Source organism: Mustela erminea, chromosome 6 (genome assembly GCF_009829155.1).
Source record: "Mustela erminea isolate mMusErm1 chromosome 6, mMusErm1.Pri, whole genome shotgun sequence".
NCBI classification, from domain to species: domain Eukaryota; kingdom Metazoa; phylum Chordata; class Mammalia; order Carnivora; family Mustelidae; genus Mustela; species Mustela erminea.
The window spans coordinates 105,135,194-105,151,349 of NC_045619.1; positions in this window are offsets into that span (position 1 = coordinate 105,135,194).

Genomic DNA, 16,156 nt, shown 5'->3' on the forward strand with positions numbered 1-16,156 from the left:
GCGGGGCCTGCCCGGGAATGGCGAGGCCGCGGGGCGGGGCTGGCCGTGGGGCGGGGCGGGGCCGAGGGGGCGGCAGCTCGACCGCCGGGGGAGGGATCGGAGCCCAGGGAGGGAGCCGGAGCCGGTCCCGGGGTTCGCCCCGCTCTGTGCGGGCCGGAGGGAGCCCGCAGGGAGCCCACGGCTGCGCTGGGCACCGGCGTCCCGAGCCAGGAGTGGCCGCCCTCTGGGCTTCCTTCCGGAAGTCTTCCTCCCCTCCCGCCGCGGGGTCCAGACCGGCCGCTCAGCCGAACCGCCCGCGCGACGCCGGTCAGCTGCCCCCCGCCGGCCCGGGCCGCAGCCGCGAGCGGTCGTGGGGAGGGAGCTGTCGGGGCCCGGGAGTCCGCGCGCTCGCCCCGCCCCGAGGGCCGTCGCGGCCTGGGTCGCCGCTGTACCCCGCGAGCCGCGCAGGCTGGCCTCCCGCCCCTCCTCCACGCCTGAGAAATCCGTCCCGGGTATTCGGGGCGGACCGGTTGAGATGTTGACGACGCGGGTGTGTAGTGACCCTGTCCGTAGATACCCTAGAGGAGGAGCGGCTATCTGTCTCCCCAAGAGCGAAAGGCCTCCAAGTGCGGGTAAAGGGCACCGTGTGGCAGAGGAGCTGGGTTGAAGCAGGGAAAACTCCAGGGAGGCATCTCTGGCCCAGCGCTGCCGATAGGCCTTACGGAGCCTGGATTGTGGAAGCCAGAAGGCCTCGACACTTTTCCGAAGTGAGGCTGAACAGCCGTCGCTTCTCAGCATTATTTTCGTCAGGCGGAAGCAGTACTGCCCACGTGCACGGTGGTGGGCTGAGTATGAGTTGGGTCAGAGTTTTTAAACAGTCCCCTTGGCCTCTCTTAATTGGACTGGCAGCTCCTACTCATCTCCTGGGCCCCCTCCCCTTTATGCATTTACAGCCTTGCTAGTGTTCATTACATAACCAAATAATCCACCTCCTTCTGACTCCCCTTTACCTTCCTTCAAAGCGTTGTTCACGGCCCCCCACCCAGAGTCTTCCTACACTAACCTCCACGGACCCCAATGTCTCCAGTCACCGAGCAGCCCTTCAGCACAGGATTGCTAGCTCTGCCCAGCTTCCAGAAGAGGAAACTGAGACCCAGGGAGGGAAAGGGACTTGCTAGAGATACCTGCACTGGAGCAGGTGCTCCTGTAAAAACAAAGAGAGGCAGTCCGCTGTGCAAGTGACAAAGGGGCTTTGGAGCTCGACAGACCCGGAAGGGAATCCTGGTTCGGCTTCTTATGGGTTGTGACCTCTCTAGGCCTCAGTTTCCTTACCTGTGAGATGTGACTGCTTAGTACCAATGCCACAGGGTTGAGGAGATGATGCAGGCAAAAGCACAATATTTGGGGCACCTAGGTGGCTCAGTCTGTTAAGCATCTGCCTTCTGCTCGGGTCATGATGCCTGGGTTCTGGGATGGAGCCGGCATGGGCTCCCTGCTCGGTGGGGTGCCTCCTTTCTCTTCTCCCTCTAGCTGCTACTCCCCCTGCTTATACTTTCCCTTTCTCTCTCTCAAATAAAATCTTAAAAAAAAAAAAAAAAGCACAATATTTGACGCATCCTGGGAGCCTAAACAAATGTTAATTTCCTCCTGCCCTTTAAAGGAAGACAAATCAGAAATAATAGAATTATGGAGCCTTAGGGATGGAGAAACCTTAGAGGTCCCTCAGCAAAACCCCAGAAAGTGTTTGTTTGTCCTCCGTTAACACATCCAGATTTGGGGGGACTCAGTGCCCCCAGATGGGTTTACAGCTGCAAGAAAACCACATAGGGAAAAGCTGTAGGGGATATGGAATTATTCAACACAAAGGCAGCCAAGGGGACTTGCAGTTCGTGAGGCTGCTCATGTCTGCTGAGGACAAAACTCAAATAACTGACCTGACAAGGTGGCAAGATACTTAGAGCTTAAGCAGGAGCTCCCAAAAGCATGGAGCCACCGTGTTCACTGTAGCGGACTTTTAAGGAACATTATTGCGTTTCTGCCCTGGAGATTCTGGAAACGCTGAGGAATAATTATCCTATTGATAAGGTGACTATATCCAGGTTGTCAGGCCACAATCCACTTACTTTACTTGTCCTGGCATAGTTATTAATAGTCGCCCTTTCACTCTCAAAATAGCTTGGTTTGGGGGGAAAAAAAATTATATGTCTCTTTAACTATGAACAAAGGCAGTACTCCAAACAGCTCCTTCCAGCACTGGTCGTCAGCAGTTCTGCTGGAATTTCTGAAGCCCTAAAGACTTCAAAAGATTGTGTGTCCATTTATCCCCCTTGAAATCCCCAAGGCAAATCAAAAATGGTAAGCACACGTTCCCCCAAGTTAAGCTAAGGGATGGTGCCTGCTGCATTGCGACACCTAGCGGGCAGAGTTCACACTGCCGGAGGATGGGAGCGCCATCACAAGGGGTCATAGGTTTCTCCAAGCAAGCTTGTGAAGCAGAGAACAAGCAAACATTTCCCAAGTGCTTACATGTCAGGCACCGTTCCAAGTACTTCCCATGTTTCCATTCATTTGATCCCCACAACAGCTCCATGAGATAGGTGCTATCAGGGCCCCTGCATTTTACAGATGAGGGGACAGAGGCTCAGAGTGTAGGTAACTTCCCCCAGGTCCTGTTGCCCTAAAAGACTGAGCCAGGATAGAAGCCCAAGTTGTCAAGCTCCAGGGCTAGGGCACTTAACTGCTACTGTGTCCAGCACCCCCTTGGCTACAGGAGCCAGGTGACTGCACAAGTGTCTTCCCTAGCAAGTGACATCAACCAGCCCTCCACCGTGGAGAAGACAGGGAGAACAGGAAGTGGAGCAGGTGGGGAGACCTACCTCCCATCTCCCAGTGAAGAGTGGTATTTTCTGCATCTCCTGGGGACCGGGCACCAAACCAGACCCAGAGAAGATTTATAACCTTCAGCCGGATGCACTGTGAGCTGCTCATTGAAAGAAGCACTTTCAGGAGTGAGGAATGAAACAGTTCCTCCCCTATGCCACTCCCTTCACCATTTGCTCAGTTTGAAGAGTGCTTACTGATCTTGGAAGGCTGCCAGCTGCACCCAGAGGACCCAAACCAGACCTCCCTCCATCCTCATGGTGAAGAAAACAGAAGTGACCAAAGATGGCTCCCCGGCTTTCTTTCCACACTCCCTCCCCTAAAGAATGCAAATCATCCCAAGGGCCCCTCTTTCCCCCAACTTCTTTCTCTTCCAAAGCTCAGTGAGGGAGGAGTAGCAGGGCTGAGCAAGCCTTTGTCATAGGATCACCATGTGGTATTTGGGACATACTTAATGCTAAAAAAAAAAAAGAATTCTAAAAAAATTCTTCATCATTTATCTGAGTATCCTGTATTTTTAGTTGTTAAATCCGGCAACTCCACTTCAGCATGGATTGTTGCTAAGTTAGAAAACTGTACTAAATCAGAGGTCTGTAAATTTTTCCTGTAAAGGACCAGACACTGAATATTCTCGACTTTGTAGTCTATAACAGTCTCTGTCACAACTACTCAACACTGCCCCTGTAGCGGCCATAAGTAATTCAGAAATGAATAAGCATGACTTTATTGCCAGGGATGCCTGAGTGGCTCAGTCAGTTAAGCATCTGACTCTTGGGTTCAGCTCAGGTCATGATCCCAGGGTCCTGAGACCGAGACCTGCATTGGACTCCGTGCTCAGCACAGAGTCTAATTCTCCCTCTCCCTCTGCTCTTCCTCCCCACCTCAAATAAACAAACAAACATACAAATAAACAAATCTATCTTTTTTTAAAAAGGACTTTATTTATAAAAACAGGCAACAACAAACATCACCTACTTCTGGCTCGAGTTAGGGCCTCTAGATTCCTGGCTACCTTCAGAGGTATTGTGAGCGTGACAGTGGCCTAGACCCAAGTTCTCGAGTGTGAAAACAGAGACTGATCAAAACCATTGCCTGTAATGAACACCAGTATTTCTGAGAGGCTATGCCCAGGTGCATGTGTTTGACCCAAGGTGGGTGGGTGCCTGTGGGAAGCACGCACGCCTAGAGTGGTTTGGAAGCACCTAGGTCTTACAAAGTCTTGCTCAGACTCTGCCTGAAAAAGTACAGATTCTATGTCTGGGATTCCTAGCAGTCAGCATGTGCCCTGTAAAGACAAAAATGCACAGGCAACATTGTGAAATCAGACAGAAAGTTCGGAGCCCGAGGATAGCAAAACACCCCCACAGAAGGGCTGAAGGTCAAGCTACAGCTGTTGGCACTCTTACACCTGACGGAGAGGACACAGAAACCCATGGAAGCCATCTGTGAGTGTCTGTGCACGCGAGGGTGCCACACGCATACCAACTACCTCAACCCGTGGGTAGCAAATTGCATGGTGGGTTGAAATTAATAAATCCAACAGTAATAGCTATATGAATTACATTTATATTAACATTCTTAATGACCTTAGATTATCCCTATATGCTTATCAAAGGCAATTCCATGGTTTAAAATCACAACTCAAGTTCCGCCCTTCCAACCAAAACCACATCTAAAAGGGTTGACCAATTAAAAGCCTTAAATCTGATCATCAATTTGCCACAGTACAGGAAATGGTAATGTGTCTTCCGGGCATGGCACAAGATAAGGGCAAAGAATCACATAAGCAGCAGATGTTAGCGGGCCCTGTGAAGGATTTTGACATGCACATATGTCTTAAGATACATAAGTCATCACAGAAGTGTTTTATACAAAGAATGACAGGCTTGGATTTGCATTTTTGAGACTCTCACTCTGGCTGTAGTATAGAGAACAAATTGGAGAGTGATGGGGGCCAAAATGGTTACAGGAGGCGTAAGCCCTGCTCTAGGCACAAGATGAGGTCAGCTTGGTCTAGGCTGGGGTAGTGATGGAGGAAGGATATGGATAGACTGGAGAGAGATTGAGAAGATGAGATGTACAGATGGGTGACGGATATGGGAAACCAGGTAGGGAAAAGTGTCAAAAACGACTTGTCAGATTTCTGATCACCCTAAGGGCATGGTAGTTGGAACCATCCATTGAGACAGGCAATGGGGAAGAGGACTAGATTTAAGGAAAAGATCATGAGTTCGAAGACGATGAGGGCTAATAAGTATCCATCAGACTCCGCGACTGAAGATCACTGGGGATCTTGGAAAGAGTCATTTCATCAAAGTGATGACACAGAAGCTGGGCTGGAGAGTGTTGAGAGGGAAGTAGAAGGTGAGAAATGAGAAAAGACAATTATGGCAAGAAAAGAAGCTAGGAAGATACACAGGGCAGATAGCTGAAGAAGGCTGTGGATCAAGGGAGGGTTTGAGGAATTCAGTAGGGAGAACTGAGCCAATCCGTGGAAAGAGTCCTACTTCTGGTGTAGATGAATCTGTTTGTAACTGACCAGCCCTCTCACAGATAAGATTGATGCTTTCTGGACAACAATCAAGACAAAGAAATGAACCAAAGAAAACCAAACCAACCAACAACCACGTGAGGACCACGGAGAGCGAATTGTGTAGACAGATTTTGGAGGGGATTCTAAGCGTAGAAGAAAAACCGTCATGAGATGAGTTCCTATTTGTGTGTGTGTGTGTGGATTTTCCCCATGTTGACCACAGTCTCAGTGCAGCAGAGGATGGCTATAATTCCATAGAAACCCCACAGTTTCTTGGGTGGAGGAGGCAGAGGATAGAGCCCAGAGCAGTCAGGGTTGTTGAAGAGTGAGGGGTGAATCCTAGAAAGAGGAAAGGAAAGAGCCAGAAAAAAGGAACACAGATTTCTCTGCATAAACTCTGCCCAAGTGTTTGGCTTACCTTGAACCGCATACAAGCAGGGTCCCAGCTAAGGATGAAAGAACCAGACTGAGACTTGAGCAATTGCCTACAGCAGGTAGGACAAGTCTGTAATTTGGGTGTCATCAAGTTAATTGTTTGCTTAAAAAAAAAAATCAGTGCTTTTCTGAGCGATAAAATAGAATCCAGAGTCTCTTCAACATAACCTTCAAAATACTCAGGATATGATCCAAAATTACTCAACATACAAAGAACCAGGAAAATGTAACCCATTCTCAAAGGATAAGCAGGCAACTGATGCCAATCCCAGATAATTCAGATGTTGGAATGATCAGACAAGAATTTTAAAACAGCTTTTATAACTCTGTTCAGGGTATAAAGAAAAATGTGTTTATAATAAATGAACAGATAGGAAACCACAGCAGAAAAATAGAAAATATAAAAAATATATAAATATATAAAATTTTTTATAAAAATATAAAAAAGAATCAAATGGAATTTTTTTAAAATTTTTGAGAGAGAGAGGGAGAGAGGGAGAAAGTATGAGTGGGGGAGGAGCAGAGGACAGGGAGAAGGAGAATCTTAAGTAGACTCCATGCCCAGTGCCGATCCCAGCGTGGGGCTTGATCTCACAACCCTGAGATCATGACCTGAGCTGAAATCAAGAGTCAGATGCTTGAGGGCTGGGGGAATGGGTGAACCTGGTAGTGGGTATTAAGGCGGGCACAGATTGCATGGAGCACGGGGTGTGGTGCATAAATTCATAAAAATGAATATTGTAACACTGAAAATTTTTAAAAAATAAAAATAAAAAAATTGGGGGGACCTGGGTGTGGGCGGTAAATGGGTACTTTCTGTATTATCTTTGTAATTTTTCTGTAAGCCCAAAATGATTTTTATATTAAAATTTCTTCAAAATACTTAATAAATATTAAATATTTTTTTTAAAAAGAGTCAGACCCTTAACCAACTGATCCACCCAGGCACCCCTCACATGCAAATTCGAGAACTAAATATCTGGTATTTTTAAAAAATTCACTGGATGGGCTTACTGGCCAAATAAGATCTCAGTGGAAGGAGAAAATGAACCTGAAGATAAATCAATAGAAAGTAAACAATCTGAAAGAGAGAAATACTAATATATGTAATTGAAGTCTTGGAAGAAGAAGAGAGAATTCATGGCAAAAATACATATATTTAAAAGCTTATGGGGAGGATCCAATCAAGAGGAAGAGGTTGAATATATGGGAAAGATAAGAGACCACAACTAGTAAAAGCTTTTATAGAAGAAGAGAAGGGATGGAATCCAAGCTCCAAGCGATGAGATCCAGCCAAAGCAGGAAAGATGAGAACGCTTGCTTCACAATAAGAGGGAAAAGAGGATGGGATGGGAGCAAACGTAGGTGGATTTGTGTCCTATATGGGGATTTTCATTTGATGGCTTCTATTTTCCCTTTTAAAGAGAGAGGCTGAGAGACAGAGACAAGTTCGTTTGCTGCAAGTGCAAGGGAAAAGAAGCGCCAGAGGCTTGAAATCATCACTGTGGGAGACTGAGATCATCACAGACACTTACCAGTGTTCCCTGGGTGTATTAAGGGCTTGTTGGAACATAGTAACCATGAATTTATGCAGAACCAATATTCCCTGTTGTGTGACTTTCCCAGCAGCTGCTTGAATGCAAGCACGCTCGTTTGGGATAGTTGGGGGTTTGCCAGATGGGTGTGACCAAATGACAGAGGATCAAGGTTAGGCATTCACATGGACTCTAAGCTTGATAAGAACAGAAAAAAAGTAAGAGGGCTGAGGGGTGGGGGTAATCAGAGAGGTCAGCGGAGCAGAGGTGCTGGTGAGGGGCAGTGACCGCCATGGGGGCAGCCAGCCAGCAGACAGGAAAGGAGGAGGGAGGTCAGAGAGGGGCAGCCTGACTCTATGATTTTGGACCAGTTCCCAGAGATGTTAAAGCCCCAGTTGTGACCGTGGAGATGGGTGGCTTAGAGAGCAAAGAGTTGGCCTGAAGAGAGAAGGAAATGAAGAAACCAACAAGCCAGGGTACCTGCTGAAAATGTCACCCAAACCTCTTAACTCTAGGAAACAAACTGAGGGGTTGCTGGAGGGGAGGTGGGTGGGGGGATAGGGTCACTGGGGTGATGGGCATTAAGGAGGGCACATGATGAAATGAGCCCTGGTTGTTATATGCAAGTGATGAATTACTGAACTCTACCTCTGAATCTAAGTAGGTACTATATGTTGGCTAAATGAATTGAAATAAAAGAATTAAAAAAAAAAACAGCAAGAAAAGAAAAAAAAGACAGAAAGGAAGAAAGAAAACTTCACCCAAACCAACACTGAATTCACATAGGATGAGAGGAGAATATGAGACACATGCTGAGATCCTCAAAGAATGAGGGACCATGGTGTCGGTAAATGGCAGAAGGTCTCAGGAGGGGAAGAAGGTGGCATCGCCAGATGGCTTAGACTCAGAACAATGGTCTATGGGAAGTGGGAAGTAAGGAAAACCAGCCCCCCCCACCTTCCAGCCTTTACACCATGCCGTGGAAGAACAGAACCAGCCACTGTGTGGGAGGGCAACAAAAGAAGCAGTGTTTGTAGATGTGTTACTTATCTATTGCTGTACAACATGTTACCCCAGACCTGGCACCCTCAGACAACCTCTAGTTACGACCTCACGCTCTGGATGCACCAGTCCCAGCACAGCGTCCACTGGGCCTCCTGCTCTCCTGAGGCTGCAGTCAGGGGGTTGGCCCTGTTGCCATCTGGAGGCTCGACTGGGGAAGAGTCTGCCTCCGAGCTCACTAAGGTTGTTGTGCGAGTTCATTTCCTGAAACTAAGTAGGTACTATAATTGTATTTGGCTCACTGAATTTAAATAATTTTTGTTTTTTAAAATAACTGTGTGACTGAGGACTTTGGTTTCTTGCCAGCTGGCTGCTGGAAGCCATCCTCAGCTCTTAGAGCCTGTCCTTGGTGCGTGGCCACACGGGCTTTCCCAACATGGGCATGATTTCATCAGGCCAACAAAGAGAGTCTCCTGGAACAAGTCTGTTAGCGAGATGGAAACCTGTATAACATAAGCTCATCACAGATGTGACCTCCCATCACGTCCACCATATTATGCGTTAGAAACACAGGGGCCCATGCACTCCAGGGCAGGGTATCACACACAGGTGTGAACACCAGGAGTCAGGGATCATGGGGGCACCTTCGGATCTGTTCTCCTAGAAGGGAAGAGGATACCGGATGCGTGCAAGTCACTCTGCAGGCTAAATGGTGGGTGGAGGTGGGTGGCCAGGAGGCGGGAGCTGGATCGGGGCGAGCAAAGGCTGAGCACTTGGAAGTGAGGGTTCGGCAGAGGATGGATGACAGGAAGAGGGGTTTGGGCTTTGAGTACAAGTTGATAGAAACTGGGTTCTCTGCCTTTCTCCATCCTATGAACTACGGAAGGCAAATCTGCGTACTTACAGAAATACGTTGTGTCAAATAGGTTAACTTTGCTAACTATATATTGATTCTATTTTCTCCAAAAGTCTGGCCTCTTTAAAGAGCAGATGGTGGAGGCACATAAACTGAGACAGCCCGAGAGGAGTCTTAAAGATAACAGGGAAAAGCCAAGTGACAGCCCTATTTCCAGGATAAAAGGCAGAGGAGGGCCAGAAGGCAAAGACTCTCTGGGAGAAAGGAAGAGAGCTGAAGCTGACACTTTGAAATTGGAATCAAGCCTAGTGAACTCAATAGAGTTGATGAAATGAAATTGTGTGACTGTCAATAAAATGACCAGAGGATGATGGTTGATAAGATACTCAAGGATCATAAAAGGGACGAGGAACACATTTGCAACCCTGCCGGGGCTTCTGGGATCCAAGTCAATACACGTTCATTTACGACATGGAAAGGTTCATTCATATTATAATTAAAATATACATAGCATGACATGTTAAGGTTGTTTTGAAAGAAGCAGAGCAGCTAGTAGCTAAAAGCTGGTAGTTTAAAGTGGGGGGAATAAAATGAACGCCTTTACAGAATATATATCTCTAAGGGACTTAGTAGGGTTGGTGTTAAATCGGACAAATAAGTGTGAACTCATTTTCTGGCTCTCTCACTAGAGGCCTGGAAGTGGAAAGTGCTCCTCACCTCAGTTCTCGTGTGGATAATCTGATTTGCACCAGAAGTGCCCAGACCTTGGTCCCTGATAACATTCACCACTTAAAGAAACCAGGGCTCCTTGGAAAGGAGCTGATACCATACCTCCGTGCAAGAAAAACCAGAGCAGGCCACAGTCTGCTAGAAGATATCAGAAGCATGTTAGCTTCAAAAGATATTTTAGAAAGGGATTCAGCAAAGGAAGAAAGGCGGGGGGGAAGGGAGGAAAGAAGGAAGGAAGCAAAGTTGTGACAGTCTGAGTATCAGAAAGGAAACAGACATCTGTGAGAAGTCCAAGTCCATTGTGATATTGAATGTGGGTTATACGTAAAAAAAATAATAAAAAGGTATATGTGAGTTCCCCAAAATGTCAATGTGTATACCATAGTCAAGTTTTGGTTAATAATTAAGCTGTGGATTTCTTTCTTATTTTTTTTAAGATTTTATTTATTTATTTGACAGAGAGCAGGAGAGAGAGAGAGAGCACAAGCAGGGGGAGTAACAGAGGGAGTGGGAGAAGCAGACTCCCTGCTGAGCAGGGAATCCGATGTGGGACTGGATCCCAGGATCCTGGGATCATGACCTGAGCCGACGGCAGACACTTAACCAACTGAGCTGTGGCTTTCTTGTATCAGGCAGTACGACTTAAGGGATATCCAGGGATGAAAGATGCTTGGTTGAGGGGCGTCTGGGTGGCTCAGTGGGTTAAGTCTCTGCCACATCATCGAGCTCTCTGCTCAGCAGGGAGCCTGCTTCCCCCGCCTTCTCTGCCTGCCTCTCTACCTACTTGTGATCTCTGTCTGTAAAATAAATAAATAAAATCTTTAAAAAAAAAAAAAAAAGATGCACTGGTTGTACTTTCTTTAGGTGAAGTTTTGATGAATTTTGTGATTGTAGCAGGCAAAATTTGAGCACAGGAAGTCACCCCCATAGGTGATTACCCCATTGGATGAAATTCTTTTAGAAGGCACATCCGGCCTGCAACCCCAGACTAGCCCAATCTCCAGGCGACTCTCCGTATCTGTAACAGGTTAGCAGCTGCAAACAAGGAGCTCACAACCCTAGTCTGTAAGCATGTACAAGCCCTAAACTTTCGCCTTAGTCACCTCAACACAATCTGCCTTCTTTGCCTGGTTAGAGGCTTGGAGCTCAACATATGGACCGTGAACACTTTTGTGATGGGTCTAAAGGTGTGTGCGCTAGTCACGGCTGCCGTAATTGGAATAATCCGTGTTCTGTCATGTTTGGAACTTGAAAATTTTAATTGAAAAACTTTGTATTTCTTCATTTAAAAATTCACAACAAAACTAAGCATTCACCATTTCAAAGTGTATAATTTGTATCTGCTTTTTAAGGTGTTGGAAAAGTATGTAAGCGTGTGACATATCAGACTTGGGATATTGATTTCATAACTGAGGTGGATTAAGTTTGGTGATTAAATGCTTAAATAAATCTGATTAGGTCGACAAGTTGAGACTTAACATGTTTCATGAATAAGTGTGTAAGTTCTTAGTGTTAAATGCTTAGGGTCTAAGATTTTGTTAGATTCATAAGTATGCCTTGTTAGATTTTCGAAGTGCTTAATTATAGCCTAAGCAGTCGGAGCTAATTTAATCAATAAGTGATTTTTAAATGTTTGTAAGTGATATTAAATGTTTAGAGAATTTATAGGCTAACTGAACATTAATCAAAAAAAGTAAAAGATATAACGTGAGAATACTAGCTTTATGAACAAAATAGCAAGATCTGTCAGTTGAACATGAGTTAATAAAATCAGGCTTTAAAATTTACAACCTTAATCAGTCAAAAACTGAAATACACAAACAGCTTTATTCTTTTCCATGCATAAAATTTCCCCTTGGACAATAAAAACTCACTTGATAGTGGCTTAGCGGTTTACAGACTAATGCAAAACACAGAATGGTATTTATTTGCTGAAATGTTGACAGTTGCAGATATTCCAAGTATTACAGGTCAAGCATTACAAGGAAGGACGCTTTTTGGAATTTAGTTCTCTTTCATTCTATTTTTCTTTTACGATTTCATTTACAGTAACTAACTTACAAGCAATGATACATTGCTGAAATACAGTCTCCGGCAGGGAAGGCAGCCCTGCGGACGCACCCCACACTCCCACTCCCAGCCGGTCTCCCAGAGGAATCATCGTGGGTTGGTCCCAATCTAGGCATGGGGCCCTTCTCTGCTCCTGGTCAAAGTCCAGCCTGCTGCTTCCAAACTTTAACGTGCCTGTGCTTAGGAATCACCTGCAGAATTGGATTCTGGATGACTGGGATGGGTGGGGTGAGAAATTGCATTTTTACTGAGCTCCTTGAGGACTCCCAGCATCCAGGACCCACCCGGCGAAGCCCGTCCTATAGGGCGTGCTCCACACATGTGCGCATGCGCGGGTGTGGCTCTTTCCAGTAGTCCGTTACCTAGGGCTCTTTCTTCCCCCCGTCTCTTAAGGTAAGGGTTTTCCCTGCCGATGGACCAAAGCATTCTGCTCTCGTACAGTAGCAGGACCCAGGGGCCCTCATCTAAGCAGGCTTCGAGACAACTGCCCTCCCTTGGTCCTGACACTCCCTCCTCTGATCTCTGACGTGTGGCCCCTCTTCCATCACAGAGATCAGATCCTCCCAGACTCTCTGGGAATGGCCAGCGGGGATGAGAGTGAGGCGAGTACAGAACGGGAGGCCTGATGTTATTTTGCTGATTTTTTTGTGTGACCCCCCCCCCCCCCACACACACACACATTAGTTCGTCAGGTCTTGGAGGACTGGCACTTTGATTCTAATCACTGCTATGTCCCCAGGAGCTGGAACAGTGCTAGACACATCCTAGGCACTCAGTGTTTATGGCATGTATAAAGCCTGTTTTGGCTCTAGGCCACTCATACCCTCTGGAATTTGACATTGGGGTCCAAGTCTTAGGTGATAAAGACAGTGATAAGTGCCTTGCTTTGCCTCTTTTGGGCATACACCTCCCCGGGGGAAGGGAGAGTGTGGCCAAGGGCAGGACCGGAGTCTCCTTGTGCCCCTTTGTCATAATGCCATCTCAATGCCACATCCACCTCTGGCCCAGACGCGGGTTCCACAGAGCCCAGGACAGAGGGCAAGCCTCCCCGTCCAAGCCCAGGGGAGGACGCTGAATCAGAGGCAGCCGGAGCAGAGGGCCAACGGAAAAACCCCTGGGCCCAGAAAGCTGCAAGGAGAATGTGATGAGTTGCCAAACTGCCGACAGCAGAAGCAAGTATCAAAGCCAGGGACTACCGCCAGGAATCCAAGGTCCAGTGAGATGAAGAGCGAGAGCAAGTGGGCCGCCTGGAACGGGGGAGGGGCCGAGGCCTTTCCCTGGGGCAGGCATGTGAGGCTTGCTTTAATGTGCCTCCAGGAACGGGGGGCTAGGGTGGGTCAGTCAAGATTAAAGGGGGCCATGGGTGGGATGGACAGAATGGTATTTCCCAAGGGCTCTTCGGGGCCTAGGGCTTGGGCTGGGGAGCAGCATGTGCTCTTAGAAGTCACAAGGCTGATTTCAATCTCAGCTTCTACTCGCCAACTACGTCACCTGCAGCAAGGTACTTGAAAGGCCCCTCACCTTGCTGTTCGGATGGTGCAGACCCTGGATCAGCTTAAAATCTGTGTATCCCGGTGACTGGTGGGGATTTCGAGAGAGAAATTGGAAAGAAGTCAGCAAAGTCGTTACTGAAGAGGAAAAGCAGAAGGCGAGATTCATGCCAAACTTCAGGAGCTCGGAGCGGGCCTCTGAAGAAGGGAGGCTGCAAAGAGCAACGGATCCCTTTGATCCTGAGACACTTACACGGCCACAGGACACTCAGCAGACTTGGTCTGAACATCTGAGTGCTACCTGATTACTTCCAAAACAGGATTGCTAGCAGGCCAGCTGGCAGAGACACTTTCCCCGTGTTGATGCTTGTCTAATTTTTGCCTCCTTTGTTCTCCACCGTCTCCTGCATTCTACTTCATCCCTCTAGAAATAGAAGCATTTTCTTGAAAAGGTGAGAAAGCGTTGATCGCGGCACCAAATAACACTTTCTCCTGGAGCCGGGGCTCGCGGGGACATCCGCGGACATCGGAGCTTGCCAAGGATCTCCCCAGCATCGGGCAAACTCTGGGGCAGAACTTCCCGCATGTCCATCTCCTGCTCTTCACCCGCATCCCTGAGCCCTGGCTCGGAAGCCAGAATGCAGGCTGAAGTGTATCAGCTGCAACTCAGTAACCCCATGACCTGAGTCAGTGGTTTCCCTGAGCCTCCCGTTTCTTCATCTATAAAAAGAAGTCTGCAGAATCACAACGGAGCCGCAGACACCAGGCGCAGTAGCATGTCTGAAAGTGCTCTGTAAACTGAAAAGTGCTATGACCGTCGGGGTGGTATTGTTGCTGTGGTGGCTGCTGCTCCAGCTGTCCATGCTTCAACCCTATACCTCTGTGCTTGTTGCCAAATCCAGTGGTGTATCAGTTAGAATTCAGTTTGGCTGCTAACTACAAAAACACACAGAAGTAAAAGTGACTTAAAGAAGGTAATTGATTTCTCTCTCATCTGAAATCTGTCCACAGTTGTTATGCTGCTCCATGGTATCAAAGATCCAAGATCTTCTTATCTTGTTGCTTTACCATGGATAACTTCCATTCCTGAGGTCACCTCATGGCCCAAAATGGCTGTAGGAGATCTGGCCATCATATAACAAACTAGTCAACTGAAAAGAGCTCAGTAGAGCATGCCTTCTCCCTTTTAGGACACTTCTGGAAGGTGTAGCTCTCTTTACCTCATTGGCCATCCTAGACAGAGGGCCACATCTAGCTGCAAGGGAAACTAGGAGATAGAGTATTTATTCTGAGTGACCATGTGCCCAGCTAGGACTCAGGAAGAGGGGGAAGCTAGGGGGTCTCTACCGGAAATGGGCGTTTCTCCATCTTGATCTTAATCTACCTGTCAGTGGCATGTCAGCACTCCCTAAATACTTTCTTTCCTTCACTACTGAGAAGGAAAATACACCTTCCCAATTTTCCTCCTCCTCTCTTCTACCCTTAAATGTTGGAATGACTCAGGGCCGTCCTGGGGACACCCCTTCTTTCCCTGTCCATATTCTCTTTCTAGGTGATCTTATCTAGTCTCAAGGACCTAATTGCCAGTGCAGATGCCAGGAAATCCTAAATCCAGCCCTGGCCTCTCCCCCTAATTCCAGAATCATATATACACTTGCTACTTGCCATCCCCACTTGTGTCTCAGCCTGACTCCTCCCCACCAACAGACTTGCTCGTTCCCAAGTTTCTCCCATCGCGGTAAATGGCACCAGTGACTTCGGTCAGGGAATTCTTCGAGGATGACCATAAACATTTTCTAAGGGATATATCCTACAGAACAAAGAGTAGAGGGAGGGAATACTAGTAAAAAAAATTCAGCAGTCGGAAAACAGAAGGGTGAGTGCCAACTGATTTAGCCTACCTAAGAAAGCGGCATCCTTGCCCAGACAAATCCAGAAAGGAACATGACTTATTCCACCAAATGCCCCAAAGTCAAGACTTGATGGCACCAGGTGTCTCTAGAAGTGGAGGTAAAGAGAGGAGGACTCAAATTCAGTTTAAAAAGAGACAGATGTGGGGCGCCTGGGTGGCTCAATGGGTTGGGGCCCCTGCCTTTGGCTCCGGTCATGATCCCAGGATCCTGGGATCGAGCCCCGCGTCAGGCTCTCTGCTCAGCAGGGAGCCTGCTTCCCCCTCTATCTCTGCCTGCCTGTCTGCCTACTTGTAATGTCTGTCAAATAAATAAATAAAAACTTAAAAAAAAAAAAAGAAGAAGAAGAGACAGATGCTCCAAATCCTCTCCTTGACTCCATGAAGCCACAGGATGGCCCCCACACCCAGGCAGAAGCTGGCGGAGCGGGACAGGGAGTGGCTCTGGGCTGGGGTGCCAGGTCCAGAAGCAGCAAACAGAGTGACGGAAGCGTCTGTAGTGAACGTTGAGATGTCCTTGACACTCATCCCGCACTGGGTTCCCACAACGCTGGGGGCTGGACCATTCTCCCCAGTGTGAAGCTGAAGGGACCCCTCCCCCCGGAATCTGACCGGATAAGGAAGAAACCCTACAGAAATCCACCTGCCAACATCAAAGCTTCCAGAGGGCCACAGAGTGCAGCCCACCCGGACACGTGCCCAGGGGGTCAGAGCCACGCAAGGGCTGTGGGTACCCCT